The sequence below is a fragment of the Schistocerca serialis genome, chromosome 3, assembly GCF_023864345.2.
Source record: "Schistocerca serialis cubense isolate TAMUIC-IGC-003099 chromosome 3, iqSchSeri2.2, whole genome shotgun sequence".
Lineage (NCBI taxonomy): Eukaryota > Metazoa > Arthropoda > Insecta > Orthoptera > Acrididae > Schistocerca > Schistocerca serialis.
In genome coordinates, this window is record NC_064640.1 from 671,842,699 (window position 1) to 671,857,875 (window position 15,177).

A 15,177-nucleotide genomic window follows, 5' to 3' on the forward strand; every position below is an offset into this window, starting at 1 on the left:
CACGGGTCCAGCGATACTAACACGGGCCGCGGTCGATAACTGCAACCCCTAACAAGCGTGGTATCGGACGTTGATACCACAATTGGTAAGTGTCACAAATATGCATGCACATAACGGACTAAGTTCTATTTTTAGTTGAAGTGGGTAGTTTCAGTCATATTCGTTTCTATTCTACTTATAGCTATTTCCAGTCTGGAGTGTTTATTTAGCCTCTTTAGTAATTAACAGCACAAAGAAATCCTAAATAAATGAAAAGTTGCAAAAATATAGTCGCCGACGATCTATCACGGGATTAGTAAAGTAATGAACTGTCTTTGCCATAATTTAAGGGCTTGAGACAAGAGCAAAAAGAGTTCTAGGGAAGAACGAAAAATGAGTCATGTTCCAGGTCTTTCTAATTAGTCACACAGTACTTATAAAAATGCGAAGCATCACAAACTCCGGGATTGTAATATAAAATGTAAGTTAAATTCCATATGAAAATGCGACGTAGTACGCTAGTAAAATACCTGAAAGCTATAAAAATGACGAAATTAGCGAAATCTATGGTAGATTTCCATCACCACTAATTTAACTTTTAATCTATGAGTCACATATCCATTCATGAGGATTAAAAGCTTAAACTGTGTGTGACGCAAAGGGGAATTCTGTGGAGAAATATTTCTGCCATATTAACGTAGGAGAGGTACAACGTTCAAGATATTTACATATTTCTCCTACTTTCTTACGTAGGCGAGGTGTTCTACCTTCGGCATCATGTATTTTTCCCATACTTCTTACAGAATCAGTTGGATAATGTGAATTTATATTATCCAGCTGTTTTAACTTGAAGTATTTTACTCCAGTTTCCGAAGAAAACAGGAGTAATTTCTCTGCAACACATCATCTGCCTGCAACTGAGTCTGACACAAAACGTGTTTTAAATAAATTCAGATAGTCAGCAGTTTCACTGTTTCCTTTTTTCACTTTATTTAGGATGTGCTTTCACAATGAAAAACATAAAAGTTTTGTTGTTTAATTTTTTAATGTATGAGCACAAGAAAGTTGTTTGGGAAAATGTAAATGAAAATATTTCTTAGATGGCGAAAGAGTGGAAAGGGTAATCTGAATTTATATTAGATTCTAGGAATGAGTACACGCTGACGGATAAAAGAGTGCAATACCAAAAAATAATTAATGCAGGGCAATGAAATTACTTCAATACATTTACTAAGTAATATATTTAAGTTATTAACATTACAGGATCACAGGCTAATGTAAGCGCGATGTAAGTCACTGCAAATGTGAAATTCTGGCACGTTAATAACCGGTGTAGCCACCAGAATCTTGAATTTAAGCATGCGGACGTGCATGCGTTGTGTTACGTGGGTGCCGGATGACAGTTTGTTGGATTGAGCTCCATGCTTATGGTCGGTCAATACCGAGACGGTTGATGCTGTTTATGGATGACACTGGAGTTGTCGTCTGGTGTTGTCCCCTCTGTGTTACATTGGAGACAGATCTGGTGATCAAGCAGGCAAGGCAACATGTCGACACTTTTAGAGCATGTTGGATTACAACTGCGGTACGTGGGATAGCGTAATCCTTGTTGGAAATGGCTCTGAGCACTATGGGACTTAACATCCATGGTCATCAGTCCCCTAGAACTTAGAACTACTTAAACCTAACTAACCCAAGGACATCACACAACACCCAGTCATCATGAGGCAGAGAAAATCCCTGACCCCGCCGGGAATCGAACCCGGGAACCCGGGCGTGGGAAGCGAGAACGCTACCGCACGACCACGAGCTGCGAACTCCTTGTTGGAAAACAACCCTGGGAATGCTCTTAATGAATGGCAGCACAACAGGTCGAATCACAAAACTTAAGTACAAATTTTGTAATCTGGGTACTTGGGATAATCACGAGAGCGTTCGTGCTGTCATACGAAATCGCATTGCAGACCATAACTCCAGGTGTAGGTCCAGTACGTCGAGCTCGCAGACAGGTTGGTTCCAGGCACTCAACTTGCCACCTTGTAACCAACACACGGGCATCGCTGTCACCGAGGCAGAACCAGATTTTAACACAACAGATCTTAGCCCTGCCTTCCAATGAGCTCTCGCTTGTCTCCACTGAAATCGCAAATGGCGGTGGTTTGGGGCTGTGGAATGCACGCTACATGGCGTCTGACTCAGAGCTACCTCTGAAGTAGCCGATTTGTAACAGTTCGTTGAGTCACTGTGGTGCCAACTGCTGCACAAATTACTGCTGCAGATGCTGTACGATGAGCCAGAGCAATAAACCGAACACGACAGACTTCCCTCTCGGTAGTGTCGCGTTGCCTTTCAGAGCCACGTCTCCTTGCCACCGTACATTCTCGTGACCACCGTAGCCAGTAATCATGTACAGTGGTGACATTACTGCGAATTATTTCTGCAGTATCGCGGAGGCAACATCCAGTTTCTCGTAGCCCTATTACGCGATCGCGCTCAGACTCAGTGAGACGTAGATAATGGTGTCTCCATCGTCTTAAAGGCATTCTCATTATGTCCAGCCTCAAAGGAAACAAATGCTGACGACCAGTGCAGCATTCATTTAAAGTAAAACTGATTTGCATCTGCATAGTACCGCAATTAGCTCCTCTCTTTTGCGATGGTGCGAAATTTGAACAGGCATCATTTTTTATATGTGGAAACACGCCTATCAACTTTTGTTTGTCACACAACTCCTCCTTGGTGTTGAGACGTTTTTGCGTCAGTTTATGTTTCATAACCGCTCTCTAATTCTCAGTGCAGATGGGTTTGTTCAGTTTTGTCTATTAATGTATCCCACATAGTGTGAAAAACGTTATATATCACATTACCTAACAAACACATTTAAATTTATTTTTCTAGGAAAGATTTCCGATATTGTGATATTAATTCTAAAACCAGAGACATATGGCCTTTTTTGTACAGTATTCTCATTATGGATTAGATAAAGTGACGTTCTCAGTCGTTTTTTGTTGTTTACTACAAACACAATTCTTCGTGGAGATTATGAATACTACGCATCAACGAGTTGAGCAACATCTGTGTATAGTAACTGAAAAAGAAGTTAAGCATCTAGAAGCAGAGGAAGAAATGAAATGGAGCTGCCCGCACTGAGAGGTTACGTAATTTAATTTCGAAGATGGAAAAATCGAGTTAGCTGTCTAGTTAAAGAAGCAACACGACAGCAATGCTGGTTTCTTGAAGGTGGTTTGTTGCATCCACCTTGGATTAGATGCATGCCTTAGAATTAATGTTGCTGAACGCCGGGATATCACACGAAGGCCAACGCCGCAGACTCGCGCAGTTGAGGAATGATAAGGCCAACATACGCAACACAGACCAACGCTGACTGCCGCCCTACACCTCGCATAGTTTTGCTCGGGTTTGCAGACAATCTGTTATTGAGATTTTGCCCCCTGCTCTTTAAACCTCATTCGAACGCACGTGAACTACTCTGAGACGGAATCCCAGAATAAGCTGACAAGTATTTGTAATCTGTCACATCAGTTTACTTTTCCTCAGTAAAATTCTCTGGAGTTTGTGATGATTAATCTGTTAAATTTGTGCATCTCATAACATTATACAGTTTTTCATTTCAGATATATCTTACCAGAGTAACCTAAAGGATGGTGAATCAGTGTCATGTGTTATCAGCATCGATCAAAATGGATCAGCTATGCAGACTTGTTTCTTAAAATAACTTTTGCTTTATTTCCACCTCTAAATATTTCTGTGTACACCACAATCAACACTCTTAAGATTCTTAGTCATGTCTTGGACACGTATCAGTTTCTCGCATTTTTGCTCGATTCTGCGATTTAATTTCTTTTTATCTGTTATTTTTTTCTTCTCCATTGGAATTTTAATTTTTCTATTACAGTTTCCCTAATATCTCTTACAGATGTTCAAGTTTTGCCGTAATATATAAAATGACTGGCAAAAAATATAAACGACTGTTGCATAAAACCTAATGCAATTACTCCGTAATAAGATAGGCCCGGACAAAACCTAACCAGGTAATGAGGAACGATTAAATTAATAAATAATGACCGGGGGTAGCAGTATTTAACGTATTGGCTAAGAGCTTGTTTTGAATCATTCTGAGAACTGATTTACTCCGGACAAATTTTTAGTTCTGTACTTGGCAGTCAAGAGATGTCTTCTGTTTTTCCGCTCTTCAATTACTGTCTATTGGCTGCTTGAATATATTTTTTATACCTCTTAAAATACGTTTGTCATTTAGCCCTTCTACACACCAAAAATGTGAAAGAATAGAAGAGGGCGTTAAGCTTTATTTTGGGTTATCCAGACATTGATATATCTGAGCAGCACGTAAGGACTGCTGACAGAAACACAGTTTCTAGGATTATATGTTCAGCTGGTGTTCCATTTACACTCCAGGTATCGAGTACACCAATTATTTGAGATGAAAGCTCGAGGAAAACGGATTACATGATCCCCGAGGGGACGACGCCGGCAGCGGCTTCCTGGAGCGGATTAACTTAGTAGCGAGCTGCAAGTAGCAAGTTTTGCGTGTAGGCACTCCACTTGGATTATTGCTTACAGGGCAAAGGAGGCTAGGGAGTGGAGCAAACCGTTCCCTCAAGACGCTTCAATACTTGTATATTCTATTTCACACAAGTATTCGTGCTTCAATTTCAGTTCCTTACTACTCCCATAAGTATTGTTTCTTGGATTGTTCATTACTGTAACTTTACCCACACATAACGTTGTTCTCGAAGTTTACAAACTAGGATACGGTTTTTGATTCGCTTATGTCGTGTGTAATTACTGCCAAATAGATTTTATCTATGTTTTTAAGTGTTGCGTTCTTTATTTTGACAGTTCTTGATTCGATTGGAAGGATTTGACAAAACTTTTTTTTTTTTTGCATGCTTGTATGTTTTATTTTCCGCATCGTGTAGAGTACTTTCAGCCAGCAGGGTAACACCAGAATCCTTCACTCGACAGTTTTACAAGCTCTAGACAAGCTTTCAGTTTTTGTATTCCATCACATTTTGTGAGTGGCATAGCTACGTCTCCAGGTAAAGCGTTAGCACAGGGTCTGTCCCAGCTCAAGTATAGATAACGATTTTATCTCAAACTCACGCCAACGCTTCCCGCATATACTACGCCACCCCATGCCTTAGCGCTACACACAATTGTGTGATGGACGGTGAAGATAAGGATGTATCCTGATACCACACTCACCGCTGTAAAGGCAGTCGTGTGTAATATATTCAAGATCGTGATGTAACCTGATACCAGTCTCGTCTCTAAATCAAGCCGAAAAGTTGAATGAGTTTTGTCATACTTGGTCCGTTCATCGTAGTGAAAGAATCAGGATTTTTTGGTGCCAGTGTGTGAGTTGTTTTGCAAGTAATGACATTCATATAACAGATTCATTTCTTGGTTATTAATAACAATATTTTCCAATGTTCTTTACAATAGATTTTTGTTATTATTTCCATTTTTCATCAATGATAATTTTGTAAAATACTGTTGCAATACATTGTCTCTTTTTGAGCTTTGAACAGAAAATACGGGAGGTACAAAGTTACTTCTTACATACAGGGAGATACTATTTACATTAATACTGGTAAAGAAAATGCCTGCACAATCTGTTTCCTATGGTTAACTAAATTTAATCATTCCTATTTGGTGTGGTAATTTACATAATAACCGGTGGGTTTTACAGAATTCAATTTTCAATTTACAACAGCATATCTTTGTACAGTTGCATCTATTAAATGCAATGTGTAGAAGTTTTTACATTAATAATACTAACTGGAACGAGTAGCAGCCAGGGAAGAGAAACCATACATACACACACACACACACACACATACACACACACACACACACACACACACACACACACACACACAATAGAACTCATATGTGCAGATAGTACACACAGAGTGTGTAATCATTTAACTCATACAATGATACGAAAACGCACTATGACAGACAGTCCATACGATTATTCTGCATGTACAAGTGCACACATACACTATTTACAAATAAATAACATCCGCTCGCCGGCCGGTGTGGCCAAGCGGTTAAAGGCGCTACAGTCTGGAACCGCGTTACCGCTACGGTCGCAGGTTCGAATCCTGCCTCGGGCATGGATGTGTGTGATGTCCTTAGGTTAGTTAGGTTTAAGTAGTTATAAGTTCTAGGGGACTGATGACCTTAGCAGTTAAGTCCCATAGTGCTCAGAGCCATTTGAACCATTTTTAACATCCGCTCTCCATCACACAAGTGAATAGAGTGAGAACAGGAGGATCCCAATTCCGTTCTCACGAGTGATCTATTTGTCAACACAGTGTGACAGACCACGTTTCCGCTGGTATATAGTGTATACCATATGCTCTTGCGGTCGAATACTACTTGCTGGCCGGCCGGGGTGGCCGAGTGGTTCTAGGCGCTACAGTCTGGAACCGCGCGACCGCTACGGTCGCAGGTTCGAATCCTGCCTGGGGCATGGATGTGTGTGATGTCCTTAGGTTAATTAGGTTTAAGTAGTTCAAAGTTCTAGGGGACTGATGACCACAGCAGTTAAGTCCTATAGTGCTCAGAGCCATTTTTGAAGTACTTGTTGTACCATACGCCGAGGTTGAATGGCATAGCACCAACACCATAGAACAGGCAACATTTCCAGTCACAGATCATTACGGCCACTGGTTTCACATGACACACACACACCCTTTACCCGACTTTAGGTATCACCTACATCTAAATGGTATGTGTACATTTTCGATCTGAGCCCCACAAACTTTACAATTTCCAGTCCATTCGCCTTGTATTTCATAAGGCCGATGCCATGTTATTTTGAGGTGCAGTACCATAAGTATTACCTTTTGCATGTCCAAACGTGTCGAATGGGTCAGGGTGGCACCTTATTGCTTCATTTGGATCACATTCTTTTAACCAGTTGATGAAACCGTCTGTATCCATATAAAATAAATTTTCTTTAGCTAAGTTAGGTTTTGCAAACTCATCGTACATTTGTAGTTCGGAAAGGACCAGTATATACACTCATGCACATAAATTAAGGATAATGCTCATACATGGTGAAACAACGCTCTGGTGGTCGGTTTGCGCGTTTAAATCACCTAGGGGTGTGACCATGCGGTGCATTTGACCTGCTGTCGTCGCACGGTGGCGCTGGCAGCAGTCCACATACACAGAGGTGTGTTGGTGCATGTCAGAGTACGGTGCAGTGAGTAAGTTTGCAGACGTTTTCAAACGTGCTAATGGTGACTGTGTGTTGAAAATGGCTCAAAAGAAGACATATTGATGACGTTATCATGGGTAGAATACTAGGGCAACTGGAGGCTGGTCAAACACAGCAGGTCGTAGCACGGGCCCTCCGAGTGCCACAAAGTGTGATCTCAAGATTATGGCAACGGTTCCAAAAGACAGGAAACGTGTCCAGGCGCTACAGTACGGGAAGTCCACAGTGTACAACACCACAAGAAGACCGATATCTCACCATCAGTGCCCGCAGACGGCCACGGAGTACTACAGGTAGCCTTGCTCTGGACCTTACCGCAGCCACTGGAACAATTATCTCCAAACCCACAGTCTACAGACGACTGAACAGACATGGTTTATTCATCCGGAGACCTGCAAGGTGCATTCCACTGACCCCTGGTTACAGGAGAGCCCGTAAAGCCTTGTGTAAAGAACACAGTACATGGTCATTGCAACAGTGGTCCGAGGTTATGTTTACGGACGAGTCCAGGTATAGTCTGAACAGTGATTCTCGCCGGGCTTTCACCTGGCGTGAACCAGGAACCAGATCCCTAGAAAGGGGCCTATATGGAGGTCGTGGTTTGATGGTGTGCTGTGGGATTATGATTGGTGCACGTATACCCCTGCATGTCTTTGACAGAGGAACTGTAACAGGTAGGTGTATCGGGACGTCGTTTTGCACCACTATGTCCGCCTTTTCAGGGGTGCAGTGGGCCCTACCTTCCTCCTGATGGATGAAAACGCTCGGCCCCACCGAGCTGCCATCGTGGAGGAGTACCTTGAAACAGAAGATATCAGGCGAATGGAGTTGCCTGCCTGTTCTCCAGACCTAAACCCCATCGAGCACGTCTTGGATGCTCTCGGTCGACGTATCGCTGCACGCCTTCAGACCCCTAGTACACTTCAGGAGCTCCGACAAGCACTGGTGCTAGAATGGGAGGCTATACCCCAGCAGCTGCTCAACCACCTGATCCAGAGTATGCCAACCCGCTGTGTTGCCTGTGTACGTGTACATGGTGATCATATCCCATATTGATGTCGGGGTACTTGTGCAGGAAACAGTGGCGTTTTGTAGCACATGTATTTCGTGACGATTTTCTCAACTTATCACCAATACCGTGGACTTAAAGATCGGTGTCGTGTGTGTTCCCTATGTGCCTATACTATTACCTCCAGTTTTGTCTAGTGTCACTTTGTGTAGCACCACATTCTGCAATTATCCTTAATTTATGAGCATGAGTGTGGATACCGACATACAGAGATTACGTGAAGTGCACCTGAACTATAGCTATCTTCAGAGCGATTAATCCTTGATTGGTAATACTGACCCCACTTAAAATTTGGCCTGTCTATATACTTCCATGTACCATTACGTCCTTCCCAGCTTTATACTAAGTAAATATATCTGTGATTTCTTGAATGTTTCATGGTTTTTCCCAAAACTGAGTTGCTCAATAATTTAAAGAAATTCTTTCCAGAATCAAACGTCGTAAGTCGCCTCGTTTCAGTTCCTAAGTCTACATACCTTTCAACTACCGTGACTGGTTGAAGGAGATGCCAGAGTGATTCTAATAAGTCGCATTCCCAAACTGATGCACTGCTGGAGGTGTCTGTAGTTCATATTGTAACTCTTTTTATTCCACAGCGTCGTCATCGGCTAAGGCAAGGAAAAACAGTGCGGAACTAGTAGCTCCGGGTGTAGTGACAAATCACTGTGGGCATCATGGAAAGTAACTTGACATGTCAGTTACGCCTCACAACATATCCTGCACCAGAATCCACAGCCAGATTTTGGAACTTACCCAGTCTGACGATTTCCTGATCTGAGCGACATAGAAACCCTCCAGTCAGCAGAAATGGCAACTGGTGTGCCAGTGTAAGTTGTTTAATCTATATGCAGGACATAAGTCAAATATTTAGATGCCTTGTACTCCTCCTCCGTCGTTCGTGGGTTATTTGCATTGGCAGGCCAATGCGCACACTGCCAAAGTCCACAGCTAATCCTGTGCTGAAGAAAGAGCAGCATGTCGGCATACAATTCGAAATTGACACGTGTGTTTTATAACATCGCATCACATAAAAGCCATGGCATGGTGTAATAAGAGGCAGGATCCACAGTGAATGTAGTCATGCACACACTCCGTAATTTCTTGGAAATATGAGCAAGCAAGGGTCTATCTGCCTCCATACAAATCCTTGCACACTCCCCTACATTGGGTAAGTTCTCCGCATGCCCATACTCTGCATCTGTTATGGCGCTGCCGGCCGGAGTGACCGTGCGGTTCTAGGCGCTACAGTCTGGAACCGCGTGACCGCTACGGTTGCAGGTTCGACTCCTGCCTCGGGCATGGATGTGTGTGATGTCCTTAGGTTAGTTAGGTTTAAGTAGTTCTAAGTTCTAGGGGACTGATGACCACAGCAGTTAAGTCCCATAGTGCTCAGAGCCATTTGTTATGGCGCTGACTGTAAAGTTACTGGTGAATGCGGCTATGGCGGTATATGTGGTTTCGCCGAGTCCCTCCATTGAATGCTGGTATTCGTTTCGAAATAGCCCTCCCTCGTCACAATATGAAGCTTTGAATATTCGGAATAAGCAGCTCTACTGATGGCATAGCTTCATGATACATTGTTTCAGCAAAGTTTCTGAAGAGAGACATATAAAAATCGAACTGAATCCGGGAAGTGAAGCGCTATTCTTGGCGTAATTTGCTTAGGAAATGAAATTTAGGTTTCGACACTCAGGTAGAACACTGACAGTATCTTTCTCCAAGACGAAATCACCGAAGTACTCAACATGTGTGTGACCATGATACTCGTTGAATTTATGGATGCCAGCCGTTGTGGCCGTGCGGTTCTAGGCGCTTTAGTCCGGAACGGCGGTGCTGCTACGGTTGCAGGTTCGAATCCTGCCTCGGGCATGGATGTGTGTTATGTCCTTCGGTTAGTTTGGTTTCAGTAGTTCTAAGTCTAGGGGATTGATGACCTCGGATCTTAAGTGCCATAGTGTTCTGATCCATGTAAACCTTTTGAAGTTATGGATCAAAACAGCTCTGTCTTATGACAGTTGATATTTCAAATTGCCTATATAGTGTGTTGAGCTGCGGAACTTCCCTTTTAAATGACAGTGGTCTATACGTGAGGTTTCCACTTTCTATTCAACGGTAGCCCACAAATATGAGTCTACTAACTACATGAGTATGGCATCATTCTCCTACGATTTGGTCACCGACGTTCTTGAGCAATAACACATCTCGCAGGATTATCCCTCATGCATGACTCAAAAAGATTAAAATTATTGTCATGCGAGCATACAACCAGACACGTCATCGCATATGATATGTACCAATTTATGGAGGTTGAATGAGAGGCAGTGAAGTTACCTTCACTTTGAACCAAAGGAGCTGGAAGCACACGAAATCGCCCTATTGCACAAAGGTGCACGTCTTCTAATGATGGACTTTCTTAAACTACAAGAAGTTTTTTGCATTGATAGGAATTTATGCAAGTACTGGTTAGTGGCTAGCACAGATAATTAGATGTTTTTCTCAACTATCACTCGAAGGAAATGAGATGAGGTCTCTAGAACTTTAATGACATTTATAACCACCTTTACTCAATTGGGAGGTGAGTTGGCGGAACATGTGTTTATCCAGATGTAGTGTTATTTCTCATTCTCAGAGAATAATAAGAAATCTATTTGTTTTGGGCACCTACTCGCTACTTTCGAAAAGTATCGACACCTGCTAGTTTATCATTTATGTCTTTCTTCTTGTTTTGTATATGGTGCTCATCTTCTTTTGCTTTTCCTTCATCTGCCTCCAGGCCTTAATCATAAACTGAATAAAGTATTCTTGAAATTATTACACCCACGTTTCTTAGCAATATCCTCTGGAAGAGAAATAAAGTTGGACCAACTTTTTCTGGGCCATAGCCATGGAAGTAAAAGTCTTGGATGGGTACACAGCTGTGTCGTTAACTAAATACTCATTCCTGCATTTTGGAAAAATGGCCGAGGATGACATTTGAAGTAAGAGTTCTGAATAAATCTTCAATTTTGCTGCACTGCAATATCAGACAATTGTCACTCAAATGTAGACAATGAAGTTTCCTCAACATCTTCACTACTTTCTTTGGTGGCTGTGTGAGTATGCAGTACTGAATTGCACTACACTTAATGGCAGGACACCCCACTTCATAGACGATTTTTGGAACATTTCTTTCTAAATCTAGCAAAAATACGTTAAGGAAATGCAGGGCCTTGGTAACCGGCAGTAGAGTTATCTGCTCGTGTGTATATGAGATCCAGTCACCAACAGCGCTTTCAGCCACAGAGTAGTTCAAAGTAGACATTCATCTGACCTGGTGGCAAGGGGAACTTCTTCTAGGTACAGGGTGTGATGATGGCCGATGTCGATGTGATATCCATTGCTGAGAAGGTCCAGGGAGTGGCGAACACAAATAGGATTGCAGGGCAGATTCAAATGCAGGAACACGGAAGTTAAGAAACTCGCACATCCCATGGTATGACACCACTGTAAATGGTAAGCAGTAGGTTATTACTGCTGATTCAGGGCGACATAACGACCTTATCTCAAGGTACCGATAAAGACTTCCGGTGTCAGGTAGCACACTTGAGCAACTTATATTCAAAATCACCTCACTCTCTCCTTCCCCCTCCCCCTCCTTCTCGGGAAATCACCAGCAAATGATTGAGGTCATTCAGAGAAATCTCTGTTCTACCCACGCACTTCATGAAAGTTGACCAGGCCATTTAGGTACGAAATGTAGGTCGCTACACTTTCAAACTACTTAGTTTCACTACTTTCCATATAGGTGCAGTACGAGCGTTATTATACATTCAACTACCTGTTTTCGGCTACTTTTCAAGGTCATCCAACTACCCACTTCCCACACTTATAAACAATTATTAAGAAGAGTGTCTTTCAGGATTTTTGACAGCTCAGCGAGTAAGACACGCAAATATCTTTGTACAGAAGCTTTATTTATTTCGGCGTATACATTCACACACAGAAAACAACCCTTTCTTTATGTGTCTTTCTCTGGTGTGGTTTTAATAACACCCAGCTTAAATTTTACCTTATAATTTAATATGCATTGGAATTTTATTAGTATTCTCCATCCAGTAACTTTACAGTTTCAAAGAAGGTATATTCTTGAATTTCAATATGTATCTAATTTTTTCTGTGTGGTACCCGTTTCATAGCTTTCAAAATTAGCTCCATTCCTTCCTGCAAATCTTCTAGCCAAGAGCATTCAGGAAGTTTAGTTTTAACTTTCATATCCTGTGTAACACTACTCTTATGGAACTTCACATCTTACTGGGTGTACACTACCAACCCTTCCCCTGCACGTTCTTGTGGTATTTCCATACAGAAGTTTAAGTTAAAAACTTTGGCAAACGAATTAGATGTTGTTATTCCGCTGGTGATAAGCTCTGCAAATCGTTGTTCTGTTGCTAGGTGCACAATATCCAGGTTCAAATGGCTCTGAGCACTATGAGACTTAACTTCGTAGGTCATCAGTCCCCTAGAACTTAGAACTACTTAAACCTAACTAACCTAAGGACATCACACACATCCACGCCAGAGGCAGGATTCGAACCTGCGACCGTAGCGATCGCGCGGTTCCAGACTGTAGTGCCTAGAACGGTTCGGCCACTCCGGCCGGCGCACAATATCCAGTCCACCACATTTAGTTACAATGTAATCGTCCTTTTTAAGCAGATTCCGGTTGAAAAGGGGCTTCATAAACTGAATTCTCGTGTGTCATCTAATGAAGAAAACATGCTCCAATCTACCATTCTCGGACAGGTCTCTGAAGTACGGGCACTTACCAATGTTATTAGCAGAAAATGCAGGTAATTTATATTCCTTAGTCTTAAGCAAATTTTGATATACACTGTGTTTAAAGCAATACGTACACCTTATTGCATATTTGCAATAGATTCATCGTTTTCCAATTGCAGTTTATATTCGTACTTTGTTGCAATTGTCTTCACCGTATGCTCCAGCTTCCCTTTTTTACTACAATTTCTTTCATTTCAAATTTTTCTGTTTCGTACACACAACACATTAACAGCACTGAAAGGTATCATTTCTTTGTTGGAAAATGGCTTAAGTCTGTGCTACACATTTAATCTTTTTCTTAGGTCTTGTAGAATAACGTAGTTAATTGGTTCAAAAAATGGTTCAAATGGCTCTGAGCACTATGGGACTTAACATGTATGGTCATCAGTCCCCCAGAACTTAGAACTACTTAAACCTAACTAACCTAAGGACATCACACAACACCCAGCCATCACGAGGCAGAGAATATCCCTGACCCCGCCGGGAATCGAACCCGGGAACCCGGGCGTGGGAAGCGAGAACGCTACCGCACGACCGCGAGATGCGGGCTGTTAATTGGTACCTGTGCTAATTCAGAGGTATCATTATCTGACACTATTGTGAAAAAAATGTCCTGGACTGAAAGAAATATGATTCTTTAATGTTGCATTTCTGTGTAATACTTGTTCGTCTTTTCTGGAGCCAGTGATAAGAATCTCCACATAGCTTATACATTGATCCTAAAAACTGTATTTAGACAGCATATAATTTATACACTTTTCTGAGTTTTTACTGTTTGGAAGGTTCATTTGTACACCAGTTAATGTTCGGATATTCTTGTTAGCCCAGTACACAAACTACAGGTTCAAGTGGCTCTGAGCACTATGGGACTTAACTTCTCAGGCCATCAGTCCCCTAGAACTTAGAACTACTTAAACCTAACTAACCTAAGGACATCACACACAACCATGCCCGAGGCAGGATTCGAACCTGCGACCGTAGCGGTCGCGCGTTTCCGGACTAAAGCGCCTAGAACGGCTCGGCCACGTCGGCCGACCAAACTAGAGGATACTGTTAAACACCGTGCACAAGCTGTTCTATAAATCAGTCTCTTGCTGACACTATATGGATGTGACTGGAACAGAGAATAGTAGAGCACATTATAAATACTGTTTGTTAGAATTTAAAACACTTAAACAGTCTTGCACAGGGCGAAACACACGACCATTCTGTAGTTGTACACTGTAGTCTACAGTATGGTAATACCATGCTGTTTAGCCAAGGAAAACGTAAAAATTTTGTCTTAGTCGCATGTCGAAACATGTTATAAGATCTATAAAGTGTGTCCTGATTACTTTATTCACTCCTGGGCTTGTGGTATGACATCATTTCTCGCAGGCCGAACTTGAAGAATTTACTATGTGGATAATTGTATCGTATTGTATTGTACTGTATGTTAATCAGGGGCCGAGAAACGACGGGGAGGCTCCGTCCCCGCCGCAGCCGCAGTGGTCCACAACCCCACGATGACTACCGCAATACCGCAGGGCACTTCACCCCTCCGCCGCCCCACACCGAACCACTCTTTCATGGTTATTGTGCGGTTCGGCCCCCGATCCCCCCCTACCCCCCCCCCCCCACCCCACCCCCCGCTCCCAGGGAACGACTCACACCAGACGAGTGTAACCTCTATGTTTGCGTGGTAGAGTAATGGTGGTGTACGCGTACGTGAAGAACTTGTTTGCGCAGCAATCGCTGACATAGTGTAGCTGAGGCGGAATAAGGGGAACCAGCCCGCATTCGCCGAGGCGGATGGAAAACCGCCCAAAAACCATCCACAGACTACCCGGTCCACCGGATCTCGACATAAGTCCGCCGGGCGAATTCGTGCCAAGGACTAAGCGCTCCTTCCCAATCCTGAAATCCGTGCGTTAGACCGCACAGCTAACCGGGCGGGCATATGTGGATAGTAGTCAAATGAACTACACACTTCCTTTACTAACTTTATAGACCATTCCTTCTCTAACTTCTCCTGAAATTTCTGTTGATCTCTGAT